A 13599-nucleotide genomic window follows, 5' to 3' on the forward strand; every position below is an offset into this window, starting at 1 on the left:
TTATTAATATGCTGTATTACAAGCAATGGCTTGAACAATTCCATAATAGAGCCTTAGAATACTGAGTGAGAAGAAATTACAGAAAAGCAGAAAGGTTTCTACCAGGTCAAATTTATCAGAATTATTAATATTTTTATAATACATTATCTTCCTCTTGGAAATAAACTTTATTTATTTAATTTCCCAAGAGAAAAGTTATTTTAACAGTGGTGGGGTTTAAAAGCCAAAAGTTGTCTTGAGGGCAAATACTGAGCTGTCAGTGCTGGGTGTTGGGTACCTAGCTGGTGTGCCATTATGAACATTTCTCTCCTACTTCAGTGAATATCCCTGGGACATGTTGGAATTGCAGAGGTGCCTGATTTCTAGCCCCAGAGACAGGGTTCTTTTGCATGCTGTCCCCATGGGAAGGCTGGGGTGCTCTCCAGCCAGGCTCCTGGCTCTGCAGCACAGCCTGCAGAAGCATCCCGAGTTCGGTCTAGGTGCAGCTTCTCATCGCCTTCTGGCAAAATAGGCACCATTCCCTCACCCTCTGCAACCTCCTCCCCAAAACCCAACCTTCTGTCACTTGCATTTTTTTATTACCAGCATGTTGATGAACAGCTGACAGATTTCAGATTCATGCTTTCACAGCTTCACATTCGCAGATGGCAATATTCTAGCATATTTTTAAAAAATGAAGTTGGAGGTGGACACTTTTTGAAAATTTGGCACAAAAATGTTATGCATTTCATTTAACATCTCCTGTATTATTTGCAGGTGGAAGACTGGAGATCAGTTTAAACCCAGGGCACAACTAGACTATTCTGAAACTTTTAGGATGTGTTCCTTTTATGTTCTGCATCTGGTTAGAGCATTGCTACATTTTCCTATCACATGAAGCTCTCAGTTTTCTCCCCAAATGGGATTTTGAGATAAGATACCAGAGCAAATCAGAGAATACTATTTTAAATTTGAATTGGAACTGGCTTCCCAGGGAAAGGGTGGGATCACCACCATCCCTGGAGTATTTAAAAATGTAGATGTAGATGTGGCACTGGTGGATATGGTGAGCAAGGCAGTGCTGGACTTGATGATCTTAGATGTCTTTTTGAAACGTAGTAATTCTGATTCTTATAGGATTGTAAACGTGAACTGTACTGTGCAGAAAGAGATAGTCCCTGGGAAATACTGAAGCTGTAAAAGATGACTGTAGCTTAACAACTCTTTGTTTTTGAGAATGCTATGGGCACCTTTTTAAAACATGAAAAGCAGAAAATTCTGTGTTGGCCTCCTCAGAGCAGTATGAGACTTGCATAAGACTATGAACTACTAAAGAGGAAAGTGGAAGTTGTTCTCCTTGACCTTAAGACTGCTTATTTGCAAAAGTAGCAAGATCAGACTTCTTGAAGAAGCCTGGCCTTTTTAGTGAAACAATGCAAAACTCCATCAATCTGAAGAATACTAAACTGTAGCCACATTATCCTATTAAGCTGATGCTAAATATAGAAAGGATTTTCAGTTTCTTACAGGGATTTCCTTACTTGTGACTAAATACAGCACCATGGTTTTATGAAAATCTTATTTTCTTCATGCCTTTGAATGTTTTTGGTGCAATGAAGTTTGGCAGTCTGATTGTCTTCAGATGATGCCATTGTTTAGATGCAATTTTTGCACTTTTCTAGCATAAAAAATAAGTTTCTTTTCTGAACTGGAACACTGGAAAGGGGGGTAGAGGGAGCACTGAACAACATGGTTTTCTTAAATTCTTATGAAATCTGCCACGTGAAGCTGTGACCACATAGAAATAAAAATACACAGCTTTCCCTGTTATGTCAGTGTCATAACATTGACTGTAACTCTTACATTTCTTAAACTCCTCTTACTTTTGTTTGGAAATCACAGCAATAAAATTTATTTAGTTACTGCTGTTTATAACCTCTACTTAAACTTTGAGAACTGTGCTTTATACCTCTGAATAATGGAGCAATTAGAGACCTTAAGAGCATGAGGACTGTGCTCAGAGAAGAACACATGCACAAATTAAATAGCTCCATCTGTAATTACTGAAGTGTTTCCTCAATACAGGACATTATCTGAACAAGGTCCCAGTGTCAAATAACCTCTCTAACATGAATTGCAAAACTGTCCTTGGCTTACTTAAGCAAGACTAGGTCTTGGGAAGCAACTGGCTTATGGCATGGGCATTTCCAGGACATTTATCACCAACATCATAGAATCATACAATAGATTGGAAGAGATCTTAAGATAATTGAATCCAACTGATTACACAACAAGTCCAAGTCCAGCACTAGACCAGCTTTAAGTGCCACATCTACCTACACATCTGAAACTGCAGAACCTTTGGCAGCATCTCTGCTCTGTGCAAACTCCAGGCAAGCTGCTTGGGCTTTTTTCTCCAGAGATAAAGAAGATGGATGGTTCATGTCTAGAAACTGATGTTACCTTTGTCTTAGATGCCTCTTTCATTAAGGGTCAAATTGATAAATTGATCTTTGTGAGTGTCTGTTGACAGAAAAATATCCATATCTGTCTGTCTCCTCATTCAGGAACTGTAACATGAAGTAACATGGCCCTGCTGCAGTGCCTCTCACAGTGTTTTGCTTGCTCTTGCAGATGTGCAGGCCAAGACATGGACATTTGCCCTCCACTGCCTCAGAAACAGTTTTATTTTCAGCACTTGGGCTCTTCTGAGAAAGGAGTGTGCCACCAGAGCCTGCCTGGGAGGCAGCTCCTGCTCAGGTGTCCATGGGATGAACATGTTCCCACACTGACTCCTGAAATTGCTTCTCATTTTTGGTGTTGCAGGAAATCCCTGGTGAAACCATCCTGTCATGTGAGCTCCAGGTGTACTTCAAGAACTCTTAGTGGAAGAGCATTTGGCTATGTTAGAAGCTTTAAGCAGCATTCATATTACCAGTTTGCTTTTATTTTTTTCATTCTGCAGGCTACTGAACCCACTATGTAGATTATTCCCTTGTTTTCTTTGCATGTGCCTTCACTGCTGTCTGTCTTCTGCAGTTTTCCTAGCTTCAACGCTGCCCATCCTGTATTCAGGACTTACCCCCTGGCTCCTTTGCCTGTCTCCTCATTACAGTGCAGCTGTAGCCTGCATGAGAACTGCTGGGAAGAGAAAAGGTAAGTGAACTTGGACCCAAATCACGAGGACAGAGAAGCACAAGACTGAGACTTCTTTTTAAGCCAACTAAAACTTGTTGGAGATGTTGTCTTTTGCAGTTAGGTCCAGCCCAGCTTGGAATGAATGCAGTTCTCTGCATTTTGTATAGCTGCCACAGTTGGGAACATTAAATTCTGGAGCCACAAAATGCTGTCTAAAAAGCAGCACAGCTGTCAATGAAAAGCAGTTTGCAACTGGAATATGTCCAGTGCCTGAGCCACTGCAGAGGGACATGCCAAAAAACCAGAAAGAGATGATTGCTTAGAAACCAAATTCAGAAATTAGGTTTTCCAACCACATATTTACTGAACTATTCATTTACTAATCAATATGATAGTACTGAGCAGAATGATTGGAATGCTGAATATATATCATAAGCTATCAAAAATAATGACAAATACTGACATGATTCTGTCCTTTTTAAGACTTACTGTAATAGTGAATTTCCTTCAGATCCAAAGATAAATATAACAAAAATAGGTGCATTAGCCAAATTAATGTCAGGAATTAAACATTCCTCAGAGGTAGCTCCAAGAAGTTACTTAAACAAAAGTTTTTATATTCTTGTCCTAGACAGAAGCTCTGAAATAAGTTTTATCCATAATCCTCAGTACCCTTTAACTAGAGAATAATTTCTAGACTTCTGTTCTCTTTATTACTAGGAAGCCTGTTTCACTTGTCTGTATTTAAATCTTTAGGCAGTAACAGGTAATTTTTTTATTTAATCATTCCTGCATTGTCTGTGTCTTTTTAAAAATACTAAACAAACTAAGTTATATGCTTATCCAAGTTTTCAGATGAGATGTTTTGTAACAGCTGGCAGGGCAGGCAGGCATATGCTTAGCAACAGATATGCTCCAGGTCATGGTCTGTAGTTCACTGTAGATCCCTGGGGAAATTTGTGGGCATGGCTTTGTCTCAGTGGGGCTGTTACTGCCATGTCTAAGCCAAAGGAAGGGGTTGGAACTGCAGCTGTCTGATTCCCTGTAGAAGTTTCAGCACACAGAGCAGAGAGGTGCAAGCATCTGTCTATGGCCAGCACTGGAATTTAATTCACTGCCTTCCTACAAAGCCCAGCCCAGCCCCCTGGGCAGTGTGGCTGTCCTCTGCAGGGCACAGCTCTGGTGTTCCAGCTGCACTGCCAGCAGCACTGCCAACACCCTTTTGGGTTCTGGATCTGATTTCAGCCCTGCAGCCAGCTGTCTTGGTTGGGACCCAGCAGTGGTGTGTAAGTGTAGAGTATCCAAAGCTTGATACTAAGCTGTGAAATTCCTGACAAAAGTTTTAGGGAGTCAGATGGAACATGCTGCCTGTCCAAGAAGCAGTATTGTGTGACAGCCACCATGCTGCTGTGCTGCAGCATGTGTCTGTGTCCCCTTCTCCTGAGGATTTCACAAGGATGTTTTCTCCCTTTGTGGTGGGCTTCACTCACAGGGCTGCTGGCAGGGAAGCACAGCTGTGCAGTCAGTGCCACACATGTCACAGCCCCCTCCTCATTCCTTTTTGCCTCCATGGCTTTGCAGAGTGGTCACACCATGACAGAAATATTTGTATCATGCACATCTTGGTGTTTAACAATATCATGTGCTTGGTATAAGCTGCAAGTGGTACCACGTGGCACAAGGCAGTGGGAGGCAGGGGATCTGCTCCAGTCTCTCTGTGGGAGCTCAGCTGTAGGTGATTTTATTTTCAGAGATAGAGGAGTTCGTGTTTTTGCCCACTGTGTAGGTGGATGGATTTGGATTGTGCAGGTCCCAGTGGGAGGAGAACAGAAGTGGACTGGATGGTCCCTGTGTCTGTGCACTGGGCTGTCTGCACCAAGATCCCAGGAATCTGTTAGATGGAGACTGTGCTGTGAGGGCTTGAAACAGTCTACCCCAAATCAGTCTCAGTGGCCAAATCCTGCTGGTCCTCCTATGCTGGGGCTCAGGAAGTGAGTGGGCTGGAGGGAGGAGCCGTGCTGCACAGGGAGGCAGACACTGCAGAGGGGCAGGTCAGTGGGGAGAGCTGTGCCAGGGCCTGGGCACAAGTATGGGCCACCTTGGTGGGGTGCAGCATCACCACTGCGTGTCCTCTCCTGCTCACAGCCAGAGACATTGGCCCCTTTGCTGCAACATTCTACCTCACTCCTCCCCAGTGCCCTTGTTTTCTCTTTTAGGGCTTGGCTTGGCTCCTACACACTGAGGGACTGCACAGAGCATCCCCCAGGATGCATGCACAGAAAAGCATTTGCTCCCTGGGTGCTCTAGTTATAGGATCCTCCTTTCCTAGGCATCACTACAGCCACCAGCTTATCTTCTTCCTGAGCCATCTTGTCCCCCATGCATCCCCAGCAGCTGGAAACTGGGAGACAACTCTGCATTTCTGGTCCTAATGCAGTTTTCTTCCTGGTGCCCTATGTACTGCATTGTCACAATGAAGGTGGTGCCAATATGTTTGTCAGCAGAACCAGCCCAATGTGGTGTGGCCAAGGTTTGTCTGATGGCTCTGTGGGCTTGGTGTGGACTCTAGAGGCCTAGTTGTCAGAGATACAGTTGTCATTATGCATTTTGCTTAAGGGATTGTGTTAATTTTCTTCATAGCAGCTCATGTGGGATATTTTTTGGATCTTCAAAACAAACAGTGTTGATGAAACACCCACGTTTTAGCCCTTGCTGAGCAGTGCTGACACAAGATTCAAGGCCATTTCTGCTTCCCAGCTGCCTTGCCAGTGACCAGGATGAGTGTGCACAAAAAGCTGTGGGGGGACACAGCTGGGACAGCTGATCCCAGCTGACCAAAGGAATGTCCAAGACTACCATATGACATGATGCTCAGCTGTAAAAGCTTGTGAGGGAGGGAACTCTCCAGGGCTGCTGTTGCTTGGAGTCTGTCAGCATTGATCAGCTGGTGATGAGCAACATTTTGGGGTTTTTTCTCCATGACATTTTTTCTGGGCTTTGTTTTTCTATTTTGTTAGTTTTAATTTTCCTTATTAAACTCTCTTTATCTCATGAGTTTTTCCAATTTACATATACTCCCAGAACCTGCTTATGGTTGCATTTAAGGTGATAAGAGGGCTTGTTTGTTTTGCTTGGATGTTTTTACATCCAATTAGGCTTAATTATTGAATTTAGCGTATACATAGAAAATGAATTTTTTTTCCTTTTCTTGCAACACTATTTTCTCTTTCAAGACCAACTTAAGGCAGTTTTAAGGAAACATCAAAAGCACAGCAGCTGATATTGAAATGCAAGTACTGGCTTCACACAACTGCATGTGGTCTTTAGCCTTATTGGATTACAAGGCCACCAGTGTTTCTGAATAAATTTTGCATAGCATCAAATAAGTTACAATACAAAATAATACAAATTACCACCTTCCCCCCGAAAGGATTCTAAGCAAAACTAAAGGAGAATTCTATCCTTTCAGTGGCATGCTGGAGCTTCATGGACAGCAGACATTGCTAAATACTCAAGGAAGGATCCCAGGAGCTTTTGAAAAGGACTTTCTGTGTAAGGTTCTCTGCAGGGGGAAGCTGAGACATTACTCTCAGCCTTGGAAAAAGCCCTTCCTTGTAGGAACCTGTGCTGTGAAGAAGCAGCTCATCTCTTTGGTCACAGGTGGCTCAGGAGGGTGCCCGATAACTGGGAAGGGTGGCTGATAACTGGGAAGGGTGTCTGATAACCTCTCTGAGGCTCCACACACTGAGCTGCAGATGAGAAATCTGCACAGGGCCTGTGAGTGCTGAGGCACTGCCACAGACCACTAATTCCCAGTCATGCTATACTAGCATGGAAAAAAAACCAAATCTGTGTCATCATCCTCTCCTTCCCCTGCAAGAAAGGGAATGTTATCTTTCTCATCAGATGCTGCTGCAGGTAATGCTTGTGAGCATGCTTGCAGTGAGCAGTATGTGTGCAGATGGACTGCACATTTCAGAGCTCAGCACTGAATTTTTAGGGCTGTCTGGGGTGGTGTGTTGTTCCACTGGCCACCATCACATCATACAGAGCTGCCTGGAAAGCACAGAGAAGACACAACTCTGTCTGGAAGCTTGAATGTGGGTTTGTGCCTGGAGCCAGCAAAGCTGTGGCAGGCTGGCTTTCACCTCTGGGGACAGGAGTTTGGTGGTCAGGACACGCTCTCATCGCGCTGTCTCCTGGGCAGCATCCACACAGGCTCCTTTCCCTCAGTGTATGGGCACTTCACAGCCTTCCCCTGGCTTTAATTCAGACACACTCATCATGCATTTGGAAGCCCTTGTCTGGACCTGGATTACAAATTTATTTACCAGCACTCTCTTTTTACTTTTTTCCTGGAGATAAAGGAGCAAGGATTGATAAAAAAGTAAGAAAGATGAAAAGTTATACTTACAAAGGAATACCGTTGTACTTACAAAGTAGTACTGTATATCTTTAGAACACTTCTTTAATATAATAGTTGTCCTAAAATAATGTTGTCAAGGAAATCACAGAAAAAAAAAATACTTTGGAAAAATTCATATAGTTTAATGGATGTCCATTAGTGTACTTCCTTACTTTTTGTTTTCTCAGTCATTAATCAAAAAAAATCATGTTTACGGTTTACAAACAATAAAACTAAACTAATAAGAAAAGTAAATCTCTTAAATAATAATCTCAAATGACTGATACTGTGTTTTAGTGATCTTGATTGCACTGGGTTAGTTTTTTCCCATCTCAATAAAAACTAGAAATTTTTTCAAACTTTTTTTTAACACTATCAAAATATGATTTTCTCTTGTGGAGTGCAGAGACTGCTATATGCTGGAGACATACAGTTTTCTCTAGAACTAACTTTGTACTTCTAGCATGTGGAGAAGTGAAAGCATAATGTTTTTGCTGGACAATAATAAAGAGATTATGGCAGCAGTTGTGTTGTGTGAGTCCTGTTTAGAGTTAAGTGTTCTTAACCTTTTGGCTTCCCACCTTTTGTATCAAACACTTAATGAATGCCGTTGTAAGGCATGAACACCATGAACAAATGTTAACAAGTTATGATGGAAAGCTGAAAGAAGTACCTTGTGTAAAAAGTCTTTGTCAAATTTCTGTTTCAACAAAGTTACTTTCAGATTCCATATCTATTAGTCCTTTACATTGAGAACATGATCAGCTGTCCTTAAAAAAAAAATTGCTGAATTTGCTTTAGTTTCTAGGTGAGCTGCTTCTGACATGGTAGCCTTTGCAATCACGTTCACATTCTCAAGAGGAACAGCACATCAGTCCTGTTTCAGCATGCAGAGGTTAAATGTCACTTGTCACACTGACCCTCCAAGCAGGATGGATCTGAGAGGACAATGAATGCTGCAGAGGGAGAAGTTATTCTGCTGCAAATGTGTGACACACACAAATATGTTCATGTTCACAAGAACACCCCAGTAGTCACTAAAATATTCAGCCTAACCCAAATGGAACAAAGACTATTCAAACGCTCCTAATTGACATGAATACATAATTTATCTTATTTTCTTCTATTCATATCATAGCAAATCTCATTTTAGGGAAGATATTTCTTCCTGCCAAGTAGGACTGGGAGCACAGTTTTAAACTAAGAAATGGAATTTGCAGATGAAAGTGGTATGAGAACCATGAGAGGACACAGTGTGTGCCCACTGCTCAGTGACAGGAGGGGTGAAAGATGAGGGGAGCACTTGACAGGACAGAAGAAAAACCCCATATCAACCATAGGTGGAGTTGTTCCCATGGAATAATGTTAACAAACCTGTCATTGTTGTCTGGGGTCAAAAGAGAAAAAGGTAAACCCCAGCCTTCTATCTGGGGACCTGTGAAAAAGTTTAGAAATATTTGCTTTTCTGTTGATCTTATTCAAATCTCAGTGCAGCTTGTTCTCATAACTTTATGAAGATTATGTAATGTAAATTTACTACAGGAAGAGTTCATTTGCAGTTTGATGAAGGAGAAACCTGGTGACTCCTGGCCAGTGGAGAGAGTTGGCACAGACTAGAAAACTTGGAGACGACTTGCAACATACATCAGATTAAGGTCAATCCCTGCCTTTGACATGGGATGCCCAAGGTTCCTTTCCTTCTTTGGCCTCTAATTGCAGGTGTGAGAAGACCCAGACTGTTGCATCATGCTCATGGGAAAGTTGAATTGCAGAAGGAAAAACTAAGAAATAAGAAAAAGGGGAAGTACAAGGACAATAATCTTTCTTCAGTTTATGTGGTTTTATGTCTCACTCTGCCTCTCAGCATGGAAGACACTTACAAATGTAGCTCTTTGGGCCACCAGAAGAAGGATATAAATGGTTTTGATAGAATCAGTCAGAGTGATGGGCTGCGAATGCTCCATATTGCTTTACATGCAGCCTTTGAGCTTCTGCCCACATTTCTTGTATGCCTCACCAGCAGCAAGATAAGTTTAGAAATATGACTTTTTCAGAAAACTCACATGAAAGTGCACACTGGTTTGCAGATTGGCCTCAAGCACATTTTTGTTCTTTTTCTCAAAAAAACATCAAAATGGCATCTGCCTTCATATTTTCAAACCAGAGTAATCCTGTGAAATTGTATTTTGAAATTGCACAAGGATGAAGAGTACTAATGCAAGATGAAATAACTATCTATTCATTATAATGGAAGATTGAACCTTAAGATTAAGAATAATTGAATTAATGGAAAAAGCCTTAGTGAATGCCATCATGTAAAGGCATCAGAAGCCACTGGTTAATATGTAGTGTGCCAAGAGTAGGCATTTTTAAAGTATTAAGGTGTCTTTGTGCAGACCAGGAAAAAACAGCAAAAATGCAAGAGAAAAATAACATGCTGAGTCTAAAATTTTTACTGCAATCCATTCATCCAAAGTCTGCCCCTGAAAAGATTAATGTGCTAGAAATCTAACTATGAAAGGAAATATAGATTATCTGCCCAACTCTGAAAGTGAAAAACAGTAAAGGAATAAATGGCAATGTAATAATTCAGGACTAAACTAGAAAGTTTAGTCTTTTTTTACTGCTTTTGATGATATAAGTAGATACAGAAAATGATTTCTGGGAATGGATCTGGAGGAAAAAAAATATATTCTTTTAGTGTATTTAAAGTCTTTGAATTAAAACTTAGGCATACGTTCTGGACATTATTATTTTTCTTCTCTTCTTGTAAGATTACTCCTCCTCCAAAACTGTCCCTATTGATAGAATTTGGGAATACCGTCTAACATATGAAAGCATATCTGAATATGGCTTATTGTGAGTGTAGAGTCCATGGTGACTGTGAGTGATCCATGTTTCATCTGTCTGTGGTCATCTTTGATTGCTTATAACAATCATATCCCTTACTGGACTTGCATTTCTGTAATAAAAGTTACTATGTGGGAATTGAAAGTTTGTTTTTCTAAAGTCATGTACGTACACAACTTTTTCCATCAAAGGCCAGTGCAGTAAATATTCACAATCCTAAACCTGGCTTGTTCTTTTGTGATAATTAAAATAGTGCATTGAATTCATATCATAGTCTGTGCAGAGATGGGTTTAACTCAAATTAAACAGAGGTTCCAGTAATATTCAATGACAAAAGTGTTTGTCGATTCAAAAATGCTCATGGGTATGATTCTAATAAATGCATTACAAAATATGTGATGACTCATGCAAAATATGTCAAAGCATGTGTTCAGACTAGTAAGGAGTGTCTGCTAGTTTAGAAAAATATTTATAAATAAGAAACATTTTTTTCCACCAGATTAAACAAATTGATGTTTACTTTGCTTCAGGCAGCAAGTTTTTGCCTTCTCTGTACCACCAATATGGGTTATTTCACTTGTCTTGTCTTGTATTTTGCTACATTGAGAAACCTTTAGACATTCCATAATGCCACAGTTCATCTGAGGTCAACTGAGGTCAATCTAAAATGTGTCTGGTTCTCATCTGAAATTTTTCAATCCCTGAATGACCCTCACAGAGCCTTCTGAATGCTTTTTTTTTTTTTTTCTGTAAGCGTTTAGAAAAGATGGACCATTCTGTTACTAGAAAAAAAATCAAAGAAATTCCACTACTGAGAACTCCGCCTCTCCCTGGTGCAAGGGGCTGAGAACATAGCCCAGGTGGCATTAAGGATGCAGTAAGGATGCTAATTGCTTCAGTTTCCTCCTGCCAAGCCTCACCCTTTTTATCTGAGCTCTGGCTCAGTTTTCATCAGGCAGTACAGAATCTTGTGCTGGTCCTTGTTTGCTGCACTTGAAGTACAGGTATCTGTGACATCTGGGCCTCTCTTGCACTTTGAACTCTTCCCTGTCTGGAAGTGCAGGAGTCAGTACTGCCCTTTGGAGGTGGGAATGCTTCAGTCATTTCCTGGTAATACTACTCTGCTAGGAAGTGCCCCAGTATTTTTAACATGATTCGCAAAGGTCTTCATTATCTGTATGTTTAAGTATCCAGTAACATTCTGATCTCCAGTTTTCTTCACAGTGTTGTAACTGTTGTCCAGTTCTCCATGGAAAGCTGAGAGTTTATCTACAAAGCACATCCTGGTGTTTAAAGCACTATCTGACATTTGCAAGATCTAATGAAATCAGTCAACATGGGTTGATTAGCCTGTTCAGGAGACTGGCATAATGCAATGACATGTTCTCCAGCACCTGATAGAATTTTTCACTATCACTTACTGTGTCATTGTCATTGTATGCTGCTGTCACTAAACTTCAGGACTTCTTCAACTTCTGGAACTCTTGCTTAGATTTTCATCCCAAGTCCACTTAAAGCCTCTGCTTTAATTGCTCTTAATGCTGGCAATCTGAGCAGGGAAATTAGCCCCAAATCCCTCACTTCTCTAATTAGTGTCTTTGGCATCCTTCCTGGGTGACACACACTCTAGTGAGGGCACCAGAATTTTATTCTTTTAACCTCTGCATTTTTCCACCATGGATTTTTTTTCTTCACAGTAGTCCTGAGCCCAGGTTGTTTATCAGTTTTTTGCAGCCAATCTGGAAGCTGTCTGCTTTATCCTTTTTTTGTAAAGTTTTGGCATATCCATCATTTAACTCTCTCCAATATAAGGCAACCTGCTTCTGAGGTGGAATGTGTAAGTGCTTTTCACTGTGCATGTTTCTGCCAGGCTGCAGACCACCGAGATGAATGTCAGGGCTAGTATCTAAACCTTCATGCTGAGAAATGATCCCTTCCTAGCAGAGTAGGTAGGCACACTTGAATGAATGCACTTATGCAAGATCCATTGATTTCAGATGTGCTTAAACCATGTCTCTGAGTGTGTCTTAGTGAATCACCTTTATGATCAAAATCCAGATTTCAAAATAATGCCCTTTGAGGAGATAAAGATCTCATAAGGTATTTCTGTGAGAAACTGCTTAAAGATTATTTTCTTTTCTAATTCTTCAGTAAGGTGACTCAGCTCCTTCTGATCATTCACAAATATCTGCTGGAAATCTTTAACCAGTTCAGGAAAATTCTGGCAGCTTCAGACTGAATCTGTCTTTCAAATGCAACTGTCACCTCTGCTTAGTGATAGTCAGAGAGCAGGAACAAAGTCCCAAACAACCAGCATAAATTAACCTGAAAATAGAAGCATTAAATATTGAATGGCTCTGGAGACTCTATATCTTTGGGTTATTCATTAACATAATTATATGTAAGGTTTTGTCCAACAAAATTTTTCTTTGGGAAATCTCATACCTTTATCCACAGTTTATGAAACCCACCGCCTCAGGGTGGTGGTCTCACCACGTTTCTGGTCTCACCAGTCTCAGGGGCCTGAAAGGACTTAGGTACTCACCTGACTTGGGCCCTCCTCCATCAGCACTTACATCCAACACCCAGAGCCTCCAAGTCATCACTTAATATTGCCTAATCCCAAAGGGGTCTTGTTTTCCAGCACTACCAGAGCTAAGTCTGTACAGCTTCCTGCACAGCTGCCTCGGGTGTGCCGGCTGCTTTCTTTGTCTTTGGCAGAGCAGCAACTGGGAGGCTGCAGCCCTTATCCGGTTTTGCAATGAGGGCTTCATGTGCTCAGATTTGTGGATGGAGGTACCATTGTCAAATCTTGAGGCCCATAAATTGCCTCTGTGCACATGGAAGTGGGTCCCCCATGTCCTTGAGTATCCATCCTTTCAGACTTTCCTGAGCTTCCTTGCCCCCACATTGTGCTCTCTAAAGAAAGACATTGCACTATCTATAAATCTTGATCTTAAGGGTGTGTATCATAGAGAAAAAGCTGATAAGGTAATATTTCGGAAGCTGCATTAATCAAATATTTATAAACTAAAATGCAACTCCTCAGAATATCATAGAGCTATTTCCCACAAATAGAACATTAGTAAATTTTTTAAAAACTCACACCATTTTGAACTACAAATTTTATAGGAACACCTGAGTGACAGCTGGCTTTCATGAACAGAAATTTAGCTTGGAGAAAAGAGGTGATCAGGCTCACCTATTTTGGGGAATGGCTGGCTGGG

Source organism: Melospiza melodia, chromosome 4 (genome assembly GCF_035770615.1).
Source record: "Melospiza melodia melodia isolate bMelMel2 chromosome 4, bMelMel2.pri, whole genome shotgun sequence".
In the NCBI taxonomy this organism is placed as follows: Eukaryota; Metazoa; Chordata; class Aves; order Passeriformes; family Passerellidae; genus Melospiza; species Melospiza melodia.